The 13,323-nt window shown below is 36.2% G+C and overlaps 1 non-coding gene across 1 annotated transcript; it reads right to left on the minus strand.

Annotated features, from left to right (window-relative positions):
- Window positions 1-10,839: 10,839 nt before the first annotated feature.
- LOC136228101 (small nucleolar RNA R71) lies at window positions 10,840-10,946 on the minus strand. The gene has a single exon (XR_010688435.1). It is a non-coding gene; the product is annotated as a small nucleolar RNA R71 (small nucleolar RNA).
- Window positions 10,947-13,323: the final 2,377 nt, after the last annotated feature.

Consider the following 13,323-nt stretch of genomic DNA (forward strand, 5'->3'; position numbering starts at 1 on the left):
TACCTCGATTGTGATAAGGGTGGTCGCAACCGTGGCCAAAAGTAAACGGTACTTAATTTTCTTCCCTTTCATACCTCGATTGTGATAAGGTTGGTCTCAATCGTGGCCAAAAGTTAAGAATTCAACTAATTGATTAATTAATATGAAATATAAAATTTAAATTGTAACTTGGGAAAAAGAAAGATAGCACATTCATCCTATATTGACTTAAAATTCAACATGTATTATGGCTAAAGTTTCCTTAAAAACTTCATTGGTGTTAATGTAAGACGAAATCAAACCGAGCTAAAAGTGTTAGTTCAATTTAATGCCTATAAACCTAATTGAAAATTTAAAATAAGATTTGTTGTATCATGAATTTCATGATATAAAATAGAGATTGAAGTAAAGAATTTATTTACTTAAATACATTCACTCGAGACAATTTTTACTTAAAATCGTATCGGAGATTTGTGAAAAATTTTAAAAAATTATTACCCGTGTAGAAATATCATTTCTAACAATAATGATAACCTAAAAATAATCATAGGTTAAAATATTTATAAACATATAAAAAATGTAAAGTTATGAAAAATAATGTTAAATAAATTGTGTTGCAATATATGTTGCATTTGCATAAAATAAGTGTTGCATTTATAAATGTTGCTTAAAAAATTTATTCATTGCATTTATTCGTATGTATATAAATGATATATGTATATCTCCTCCCACACTTAAATTGGACCATGTCCTCATTGGTGCAAAATTTGATAAAACACGAAAAATTGGACGAAATAAATCATACGAAAAGAAAATAGATAAATATGAAATGGATTTTATCCAACATAAATAGAATTTGAAATTGTACCAAACGTAATAAAAAAATAACATAAAAATAAATGAGTTGAGAAAAGATAAGATAAAACCTATTCTGGTGGAGGTGAACCCGGTGGAGACGGTGTGGTCATAACGTTTTGACGTCGGAAACATTGATAATAACTGGCGTCATGTTGACGTATGATCTCTCCGCGAAGTATGGATATTGGCATCCACCGCGTTTAATCATGAACTCATCTCTTGATTGCTTTCAAGAATATCTTCTAACCGCAAATTTTGTGTGCATTCAGAAGGTTCAAAAGGTGGTGCAATTTAACTTGATCATTAACATTATGCTCATCATCAACACGCCCTAGTGCTTGTGTGTGTGCTTGTGCTTGTGGCTCAACATGCTCTTCGTCCTCACCCTCTTCTTCCTCTTCATCCTCATTGATATCGTCATCCCTACTAAAATTCGCCTACTCAATACCATCCGCTTTAATACCATTAAAATGTGAACTTGGAATACCAACATCGAACTTGCAAAACTAGCCAACAGTGGCTAACCACTATGGATGTGTAAAATTGCGGCATAAATCCAACATCAGATAATAATTAGGACTAAGTGATTGAAAACTACTCTATAATACTCGTAGCATCCAAAACAATACTCGTAATCAAAGTACGCATAGTAAGGTGCGTAGTGGTTGAAATGGAAAAAATTGTCAAAAAGTAGTCTAATTGTAATCTACCACGAAATCCTTGAAGATGGAATCCAAAATTAACAAACAAAGCCGGACTTCGAATCCTGATCTTATAAATTTATCTAATCTAGGAAAAATATGTCCAAACCGGATTAGTTTGAAAATTGAGGGCTTAACAATAAATTATTTTGTATGATATCCAAACGAAATACGCATCTCGTCATCCCCAACTTCATAAACTGGAACCTAATTCCTAAATGTAATCCTCTCAGTCCTTTTTAGCATGGGAAAGAGTAATCTTCTCATGTTTAGGCATTTGGAGGGTTAGGCTATGGAAGTTGCGGGTGGGAAAGAAGTATATTGGGTAGGTAAAAATTTGATAAAAGTAAAGGTGATATGGTGTGGAATTAATTGTACTGGGAAGAGTTTGAATTGTGTAATTGGGAAAAATAGGAGGTGATGTAAGGTTTGTGTAAGTTTTGTCTAAGTGATAGTGTAACATCCCCAAAACCCTAACACATGAGTCTTCCCACATTCATATATGTTTTCATGATTGAATACATACATTTTAGATTCATCTCATTGTCAGTAGAAGTTTTGTATGCATAATGCGATTATCGTGCGATTAGTAGGCGATTAGTGTGTCGTTAAGATGTAACGATTGGTTAATTGAGTTAGGACTTAAATGAATGAATGAATGAATTTATATGTCCTAAATTGATTAACTTACACTTTAGGAGGGCTGAATTTGAGGTTTGTGAGCAAGCATGAGGTGTCACCCCAATATTAAGACACAATACACCTCTTCATTTTACAAAGGATGTGCACAACTCAATCCTTATGATATTCAGCCACAATTTCGACCAAAGCTTCAGCAAACCTTCCTTTTTCATGTCCTAACACCCTCCAAAGAAAAATCTTCCAATTTCTTCCATTTTCAAGCCAAACAAGTCAAGTTAGGAAGCATACTAGGTGATAGACACAAGTTGAAGGTTAGTATGTTGTTTTAGCTTGTTTTCTATGAGTTGGAGATTCTGAAATACCTAGGTATGATTATAGAATTTGTTGTGGATGAGTTGTGATTGAGTTTGTTGAGTTTTGGTGTTGTTTAAAGTGGTTATAGGCTGTCCAAAGAAAAGATATGTATCAAGTGCCCTAAACAGAAATCTAGGGTACTGCTTTCAGTCATTTTGGAGCATGTTTTTCATATTGATATTGTTTGAATTTGAAGATACATAAAGAATAAACTATGTTCCGATATGTGTTATGAAACCCTCTGTAAAATATGGGACTTTAATTCCATATATAGAGGAAGAAAACCTAGATGGATCATGACTTCCTCGAAATGGAATGTCATGTGAGGCATCCATGTTGATGTAGCATTTTGAGGACCTTATAGTCATAATTTAGGAAAGTTTATTTATACAAAAGTGTTCCTAACTACTTGAAGTATATGTCTGTAAAAGGATTTGACAATACATTGTGTTTAGTGTGAGATAGGTTGAGTGAATTATGGTAGATGCAAATCTGGGTAGTCTGTTTCTTGGCTGGAAATAGGATATAATCATTTTGCATGCCATATATTGTGTAGAAGTGATATTAATGTGAATTTTGGATATGTTATACCCATATATGTCTAGTTTCAGTAGGTTCAAGAAACAGGACATTTGGATTCATATAGAGAAAGTTATGGCAGAATGTGTGCAAGTAGGTCATGTGATGATCTAAGACAAAAGGATTAGATTGCATGAACTTTGTGGAGTTAGTGTCTTGTAAATCATAGAGCATTCATTAGTGTATATTGTCATTAAGTTTATGTTAAGGCTAATGGTATAAATGTTATGTGACATTAGGAGGACAAGGTGCAATTGAACGCACACCCGATCGTGTTGAATAGATCGAACCAAGTGCGACGGTAAGCATATTGCTTATATATGTGTATGAATGTATTGTTCCTTGTGACTTGTTGAGTGTGAGATGTGGTTGAATCTGATGTGAATGATGTGAATAATGTTTGAGTGTTTGTGATACGTTATTATTAATAAGAAAGTGATATGATTGAGTATGTTGCAGTGTTATGAGTAAATACGGCATGTTGAGCCTTATGCACATACTGGAACTGAATAATGGTTGGATTATAAATGAATATGAGCTTGCTTAGATGGATATGTGAAATGGTCCAAGTTGAGAGTGCTATCCGAATACTGTGAGCCGGAAGCACATGTGTTGAGATATATGAGTACGTGAGTGGAGTGTAACTCCTCCGTAGCACAGATGATTGTATTCCGAATTTAGTGAGCCGGAATACAGATTGGGCCCAAGGACCATTTTATATATATTGTTTAAGTACAGCAAGGCCTTTCTAAAATAAGTATTATTATAATAAGTGAAACAAATAAATAAATTCTAACTTGGTACTAATGATATATTTTGCTTTGTGCTCTTTACATTACTTTTGTATATACATATATACGTAATATGTTTATTGAGTAGGCAGCTCACCCCTTGCCAACAGATTTTACAGGTTAGGTGGAGTTCTTGCTTAAGGTCGCACCAGCAGTGTCAGTCCATTCTCATCTAGGCATTTTGGAGTCTTGTGATGTACTTTTGTTTTGTAAATCTTTTCACTGGAGAAGCTTTAGAATGGTGGAGATCTATAAAAAGGACAAGAATTAGAACTGAAATAACATGGGATATTTTCAAGAAGTTGTTCACTAATAAGTACATGCCAATGATATACAAAGATAGGAAACAAACAGAGTTTTTGACCCTTATGCAGGAGGATATGTCTGTGGCTGAATACGAGCTTAAGTTTAACACCTTAGCCAAATATGCACCTGCAAATGTGGCTACAGAAGAAGCAAAATGTCGTAGGTTTGAACATGGTCTACACCCAGATGTTAGAATGGGGATTCATGCACATGAAACGAGCTTTAGATTGTTAGTAGAATCTGCACTCAGAGCTGAGGAAATTGTGAAAGATAGAGAACAACGTTTTGTAACCAAAAGGGCTAGATTTGATAGAGAAGGCCAGTCTAGCAGGCCATCAAAGAGAGGTGGATTCTCAGTTTCTTCTAGAGGCTATTCTCAACAATTTAGAGGTAGTAGTAGTATCCATCGAGGTGGGACTAGATCACGGGGAGGATTTGGAGATGTTTTGAGTAGTGCTCCATCTGTTGGTAGTAACAGATTTTCAGGTGGTCGGTTTAATAGTGGGTATAGAAGAGGAGCGAGGACAACATCTTTTCCAGCTTGTCAGACATGTGGACGGGTACACAGAGGTGAGTGTTGGGGACCTTCCCTGGTTTGTGGCAGATGTGGCCGATCTCACACAGGAGAGTGTGATGGTTCATTTAAGAAGGGTACATGTTTTGAGTGTGGAGAAACAGGCCATTATTGTAATGATTGTCCCTTATTAGTTGATAGAGGAGAGAGAGTTCAACCTCAGTCTAATATAGGAGGTGGTGCAGCTGGAGTGGATAGAGGCAGAGGCAGAGGTCGAGGAGGAGGTAGAGGGGGTAGACATGATGCTCCTATGGGTGGACAGACACAAAATTTACCACGAAATAGAGCCTTCAATATGACGAGGAGTGAAGCTCAAATAGCACCAGAGGTTATATCCGGTACAATTTCTATCCTTGATACCTTAGCTTTTGTTTTGATTGACCCTGGATCCACTCATTCATACATAACACCTGAGTTTATATGGAAAATAACTGGGAAGGTAGAACCATTCGGATATGATGTGGGAGTTATCCTACCAGTTGGGAATAATGTTATTGTAAATCAGGTTCTGAGAGATTGTCCTATAAAAGTAAGGGGAAGTGAGTTCCCTATAGATTTAGTAGTTATGGGGTTTAGAGAATTTGATATTATTTTGGGGATGGATTGGCTGTGTAAATATGAAGCTAAAGTTGATTGTTGTTCAAAGGAAGTTGTGTTACATTTTAATTCAGAATCAACTGTGTTATTTGTTGGGGAGAGAAAGGTTGTGCCGTCTTGTTTAATATCTTCAATTCAAGCAATCAGATGGATTAGAAATGGGTGTGAGGCATATTTAGCTCATGTTGTGGACACTAGGGAGGATGGAGGTAAATTGGAGAATATTCCAGTGGTGAGAGATTTTGCAGATGTGTTCGTAGATGAACTACCAAGATTACCACCTCATAGGGAGATTGATTTTCCTATTGAGACCATGCCAGGAGTATCTCCTATATCAATTGCTCCATATAGAATGGCTCCAATGGAATTACAAGAATTGAAGAAACAAATAGAAGAACTACTTGAGAAGGGGTTTATACGACCCAGTACTTCACCGTGGGGAGCACCTGTATTATTTGTGAAGAAGAAAGATGGAAGTATGCGATTGCGTATTGATTACAGACAACTGAATAGAATGACAGTGAAAAACAAGTATCCATTGCCTCGGATTGATGATTTGCTAGATCAGCTTAGAGGAGCTCGTCATTTTTCAAAGATTGATCTAAGATCGGGCTATTGGCAGTTGAGAGTTACAGAAGCTGACATACCTAAAACTGCTTTTCGTACAAGGTATGGTCATTTTGAGTTTCTTGTGATGCCTTTTGGCTTGACTAATGCTCCTGCAGCTTTCATGGCATTAATGAACAAGACTTTTCAGCCATATCTAGATAAGCTTGTTGTGGTGTTCATTGATGATATCCTAGTGTACTCAAGGACTGTGGGTGAGCATGAACAACATTTGAGAATTGTTTTGAAAATTTTAAGAGATAATCAGATGTATGCAAAGCTGAGAAAATGTGAATTTTGGATGGATGAAGTTGTATTCCTTTGTCATGTGGTGTCAGGTGAAGGGGTTCAACCCGACCCTTCCAAAATTAAAGCTATTGATGAATGGGAACCGCCAAAGAACGTTACAGAGCTTAGGAGTTTTCTTGGGTTAGCTGGTTATTACAGGAGATTTGTAGAGGGTTTTTCTCTGATTGCAGGTCCATTAACTAAATTGCTGAGAAAGGGAGTTGTATTCCAGTGGAATGATAAATGTCACCAAAGCTTTGAGGAACTAAAGAAGAGATTGACTTCTGCACCAGTGTTAGTGTTACCTTCTGAAGGTGGTGGCTTTGTTGTTTATACAGATGCCTCGGGACAAGGTTTGGGATGTGTTCTAATGCAAAATGGGAAAGTCATTGCATATGCTTCTAGGCAACTGAGACCTCATGAGATGAATTACCCCACACACGACTTAGAGTTGGCAGCAGTCATCCATGCATTGAAGGTATGGAGACATTACCTATATGGGGAGACATTTCAGATTCTCACTGATCATAAGAGTTTGAAGTACATCTTTACACAAAAGGAGCTGAACCTAAGACAAAGACGATGGATTGAGCTATTAAAAGATTATGATTGTACAATAGATTACCATCCAGGAAAGGCTAATGTGGTTGCAGATGCTTTGAGTAGAAAGAATGTTGATATTGTGGCTAATATGAAGAGTTATAGTTTAAATTCACTAGTGGAGATGCGAGCCATGGATGTGCAGTTAGAAGTAAATGAAGTAACAGGTTTGATGGCTACACTACGGGTAAAACCAGATTTGAAAGAAAGGATCCAAGAAGCACAATGGCATGATCCTTATTTATAGAAAATGCGAGATCGTGTACAACAAGGTAAAAGACCTGATATTTCTGTGGAAGATGATGGAACTATGATGATAGGTAGTCGATTATGTGTTCCAGATGTAGCAGATTTAAGATCAGAAATTCTACAGGAAGCACATAATTCTCCTTATGCTATGCACCCAGGAATGACAAAGATGTACAGAAATTTGAGACCTTTTTACTGGTGGCCTACAATGAAGAAAGATGTATCTGATTTTGTTTCCAAATGTTTGACATGTCAACAGGTTAAAGCCGAACATCAAGCTCCCGTGGGAAAACTAAAACCTTTAACCATACCAGAGTGGAAATGGGAGAGGATCACTATGGATTTTGTGATGGGATTACCAAGAACAAGGCGTAGACACGATAGTATATGGGTGATAGTGGATAGACTTACAAAATCTGCTCACTTTCTACCGGTTCAACAGACAGACTCGATGGATAAATTGGCTAGACTTTATGTGGAACAAATTGTGAGATTGCATGGAGTACCTATATCTATTGTTTCAGATCGTGATCCTAGATTTACATCTAGATTTTAGGGCAGTTTACAGCACTCCTTGGGAACAAAATTGCATTTCAGTACATCTTTTCATCCACAGACAGATGGACAATCAGAAAGAACTATTCAGACCTTAGAGGATATGATGAGAGCTTGTGTTCTTAATTTCCAAGGTGAGTGGGATATACATTTACCTCTTATGGAGTTTGCTTATAATAATGGTTATCATTCGAGTATAGGCATGGCACCTTATGAGGCATTATATGGAAGACCATGTAGAAGCCCTATATGTTGGGATGTTGAAGGAATGAGGCAATTGGAAGGACCTGAGTTAGTCCAGGAAACTGTTGAGAAGATCAATGTCATAAAGAAGTATTTAAAAGCTGCACAGGAACGTCAGAAAGCCTATGTGGATCAGCACCGAAGGGAGATGGAATATAAAGTTGGAGATAAAGTGTTTTTAAAAATATCCCCATGGAAAGGAATAGTTCGTTTTGGCAGAAGAGGGAAGTTGAATCCAAGATACATCGGGCCTTATGAGATCGTTGAGAGAGTTGGACCATTGGATTATAGGTTAGCTTTACCACCAGAATTGTCTTTAATACATGATGTATTTCACGTGTCAGTATTAAGAAGATATAGATCAGACCTAAGTCATATGATTTCTGAACCTGAGATTGCAATAGTGAACACAGACTTGACTATTCGTGAGCAACCTTTAGAGATTTTGGGACGAGAAATGAAACGACTCAGAAACCGTGAAATTCCAATGGTTAAGGTGAGATGGAGTCATAATCAAACACTTGATGAGGCAACTTGGGAGGTAGAAGAAAATATGAGGACACAATATCCTTACCTATTTGAAGCTTCTGGTAAGTGAATTTCGGGGACGAAATTCTTTAAGGGGGGAAGAACTGTAACATCCCCAAAACCCTATGTTAAGCCCAAAATATACCTAAAATATCATTAACATTTACATCATTTTTATTACGAATTTGTGTTATTTATATCTGTTTAGATTACTTTTACTTTCGAATATCTTTCTTTCTTGCAAGGTACTTGAATATTTGGTAAAATCCAAATAGGAACGAAAAAGGATCTAAAACAGAAGAAAAACCCTACAAAAGGAGCCAAAGACGACGTAAATCGAAAGCGCCAAGTCGAGGACACGAACGAAAGCAAGAAGTAAGAAAACCTGCCGGGCCGCGACAGTGGATCCCAGACCCGCGACCGCGACACGCGTGGTATAACCTTTTCTCCCCTTCGTCCAGCTCAGTGCTACGTCATTCACGGCCGCGGATTACTATCCTCGGTAAGTGCAGAAATTCACCAAGAGCATTTAACACATGCTGAAAATCCAAGAAACGCGTTTGTTCAAGTGGATAAAGACGTCCTTTCACAACGGACACGACTCTTAACCAACGGATACATCACTTCAAACACAACCCTTCAACATCTATAAATAAAGAGTTGATGTTGAGAAAAAGTGTAATGAAATGTTATAATATAGATATAGAAATCAGAGCGTAGAACTTATGTCGAAGTTCTAAGTAAAAACATTTCGAGAGTTAGAAATTAGATTCTGTACAAAACAAGATGAGGTACACATATTGTTTATAGTTTAATTACAACTCAGTAGCGTTTAGACATTGTTCCAGTTTTAGTTTGCATCATGGTAGTGGCCGACCGAATCCCTATTATGAAGTTACAGCGAGAAGATTGAGTAAAGTGTTCGCCCCCGAGCCTGACAACCTCCTAGGAAACCCAAGGAAGCGGAACCGATCAAGCCCTTCACTTGCACGCCCTCGAAGAACTCGATGCTCCTTATTCTCTGTAAACTTGTATCAATTTATATTTCATCTAATAAAGTCCGTTCTATTCGACAAATCGTTATGCAGCACTTATGGTAACCAATCCAATATAAGTGAGGCTGGTGTTTTCATTAATATGCACTTGAATTCAAAATCATTACAAGGAAACTTTGTTGAACACTTAGGCAAATTATCATCTCGAAAGAGTTTTAATTTGAGTAAGGGCAACTATCCCGAAAGGGTTTTGTCGCGTTCAAAGCCAATTAATTAGAGGTTCCGTCATTTATTTCATCATCATAATCGATACAAAGTTTAAGTTGTTTTCTTTGCTTAATGCAAATGAACAAATTCATTCATTTTTCTAATAAGTTCTAAATGTTCCTGTTTTGTAAAATTCATCCTTAAAATCAGATGATCTTTCTAACAATCGATTTATTCTAAATACATAATCTTATTCCAGCATTTTCAAATACTCAAAGTTCACAAATTCAATCAAATAAATTTCCTAAATTCAATTAATCCAATTTTCACTTTTCATTTACATTTAATAATAAATCCAACAAGTTCGAAATTAATAATTCAAAAATAAGTTTTTTCGTTAAAAAACGTATCCCTGTGGGATCGATATTTTTATTACTACAAGCGAAACTGTGCACTTGCGGAAATCGCTCAACAAGTTTTTGGCGCCGTTGCCGGGGATACGCCAAAATTTTTGACAAATTTTTATTTTTTTTGTATTTTATTTTCGAATATAGGTTTATACATTATTTTTATACAATTTTTATATTTTATTTATTTTTCAGTTTATATAACACATTTTGTTTTCAATTTTGTTTTGAAGGTAGTTTGGCTCGTGTAACAATTTCAAGTTCATGCGCAGTTCGCGAAATTCGAGCACGCCACCAGATCCTTTTGATCCAGAAATTGAAAGAACACTTAAGAAAAACAAGAAAAACAACAAAAACAAAGACAAAACACCCTTAAAAACCAAAGTAGTCCAGCCAGAAATCATGGCCGATCCACCGACACTTATGGATTATGCTAGGCCAGGAATGGCCGGTGTAACTAATAGTGTAGTTAGACCCCGTATAAACGCAAATCAATTTGAAATTAAGCCTGCTTTGCTTAATATGTTGCAAAACAACGTAACGTTTTACGGATTGCCTAACGAAAACCCTAATGCACATTTGACAAATTTCTTAGAAATTTGTGACACTTTTAAAATTACTGATGTAACAGCCGAAGCAATCAAACTTCGCCTCTTTCCTTTCACTTTGAAGGATAAGGCAAAAATTTGGTTAACTTCTATGCCTGCTGCAACATTTGAAACTTGGGACCAATTAGTCCAAGCATTTTTACAAAAATATTTTCCCTTAGCAAAAACCGCAAGAGTCATCAAAGAGTTGACATCTTTTACACAAAATGATAATGAAACTCTTTATGAAGCTTGGGAACGTTTTAAAGAACTTCAACGTTTATGCCCACACCACCAATTGCCAGATGCACTTTTAATGCAGACATTCTATAATGGATTAAATCCTACGACTAGAGGTTCATTAGATGCTATGTCTGGAGGGTTATTTATGAAGAAGACGTCCGCCCAAGCAAGAGAACTTTTGGAGGAAATGGCAATCAACAGCAGTATATGGCCCGTAGAGCGTGGACATATACCAACGGCAAAACCATCATCCTCATGTACATCATCGGTTAAAGGTATAATGAATCTTGATCCTGTAGCAATGTTACAAGCCCAATTTTCTGCCTTATCGCACAAAATTGATAAATTTATGGCACCATGCGATCCTAATGATCCGATCCAGAGAGACATTGACTACGAAGGTATGAATGAGATAGAACAGGTAAATTTTGTCCAAGGACAAAACCAAACTACTAATCCTTATTCTAATACTTATAATCCTGGATGGAGAAATCATCCTAACTTTAACTGGAAAGATGGTAATAATAATAATAATGCAAATGCTAATCAATATCGTATAAATAATTATCAAAATCAAACAAGAGATACGATTAGCACTTTATCTTCAAAAATCGACAAATTTATAGATGCTATGAATGGAAAGGTAAGTAATCAAGACGATGGTTTTAAACGGATCGAAAATAAATTCGATCAGCTTATCAAAAACCAATCATCTAGCATCCATAATTTGGAAGTTCAAATTGGACAACTTGCTAAATCAATTCCATCCCGCAAAGAGGGAAGTCTTCCCAGCCAAACGGAAGAAAATCCGAAAGAGCATGTTAAGGCTATCACTCTTCGTTCGGGGAAAAACTACTTAGGTCCGGAAATGCCCGGAAATTCAACTTTACCTGGAAATGATTTACCAAAATCCAAAGAAGATACGTTAAAACAAAAAGATACGCCAATTGACTCTAATCCAAAACCTTTTGTACCAAAGCCACCTTTTCCACACAGGGTCCGAAATAAGGACCATGATAAACAACTTTTATCATTTTTAGACAAACTTAAAAATTTGCATATAAATTTAACATTCATGGATGCAATTACGCAAATTCCTAATTATGGAAAATTCTTGAAAGATTTAATTTCAAAAAAGATTAGTTGGGAAGGAATTTCATCCATTTCACTTTCTGAAGATTGTAGTTCGATAGTATCAATCAAATTACCTACTAAACTCAAAGATCCCGGATGCTTTACCATTCCGTGTACTTTGGGAAATATGGAATTCCCAAGTTGTCTTTGCGATTTAGGAGCTAGTATAAACTTGATGCCATTGTCTATTTTTGAGAAATTAGGATTAGAAGAAGACATCAAGCGTACCAATATGGTTTTGCAATTAGCGGATCAATCCACTAAAAGACCGTATGGTATAATTGAAGACGTTTTGGTAAAAGTTGACAAATTTATTTTTCCTACTGATTTTGTTATCTTAGATTTTGCTTATGATGTTAATTGTCCGCTAATCTTTGGTAGACCATTCATGAACACGGGACGTGCTCTAGTTGATGTGTCGGAAGGAAAAGTAGTTTTACGAATAGGTGACGATAAGATCGAGTTCAATATGAATCAAGCAATGAAATATCCTATGGAGGATTTCGCTTGTATGAAGCTTGATTTAATTGAAGAATGTGTTAATGACATTGTTTAAAGAGAAGAAATAATAGAACCTGTAATGGGCGAAGAATTAGAAGATAAGGACCCAGAGCCTTTGATTCGAGAAGATGGACCAGTTCCGCCTTCAGTAATAGTTCCACCTAAATTAGAACTTAAAGAACTACCAAACCATCTGAGATACACTTTCCTAGGCGGAAGTGACACTCTACCTATAATCATCTCTAACAAATTAACAGAAAATCAAGAAGAAAAATTGAAAGAAGTTGTTAGAAATAGAATAGGAAGTATGGGATGGCAGATTTCAGATTTAAAAGGGATTAATCCTAGTATTGTAATGCATAGGATTCACTTAGAAGAAGATAAGCCACCTAAAGCGGATAGACAAAGACGTTTAAATCCGAACATGAAAGAAGTAGTAAAAAATGAGATTACTAAACTTTTAGACGATGGAATCATTTATCTTATTTCGGATAGTGAATGGGTTAGTCCAATCCATTGTGTACCCAAAAAGGGAGGTATAACTGTAGTAAGGAATGATGAAGGTGAATTAATACCTACGCGAACCACCACCGGTTGGAGGGTTTGTATAGATTATAGGAACCTAAATAAGGCAACTAGGAAAGATCATTTTCCTTTACCTTTCATCGATCAAATGATCGAAAGGATAGCCGGTCATGCATTTTATTGTTTTCTTGATGGTTATTCCGGATTCTTTCAAATATATATTTACCCGGATGACCAAGATAAAACAACCTTCACATGTCCTTATGGAACATTT

This window comes from Euphorbia lathyris, chromosome 4 (assembly GCF_963576675.1).
Source record: "Euphorbia lathyris chromosome 4, ddEupLath1.1, whole genome shotgun sequence".
NCBI lineage: Eukaryota > Viridiplantae > Streptophyta > Magnoliopsida > Malpighiales > Euphorbiaceae > Euphorbia > Euphorbia lathyris.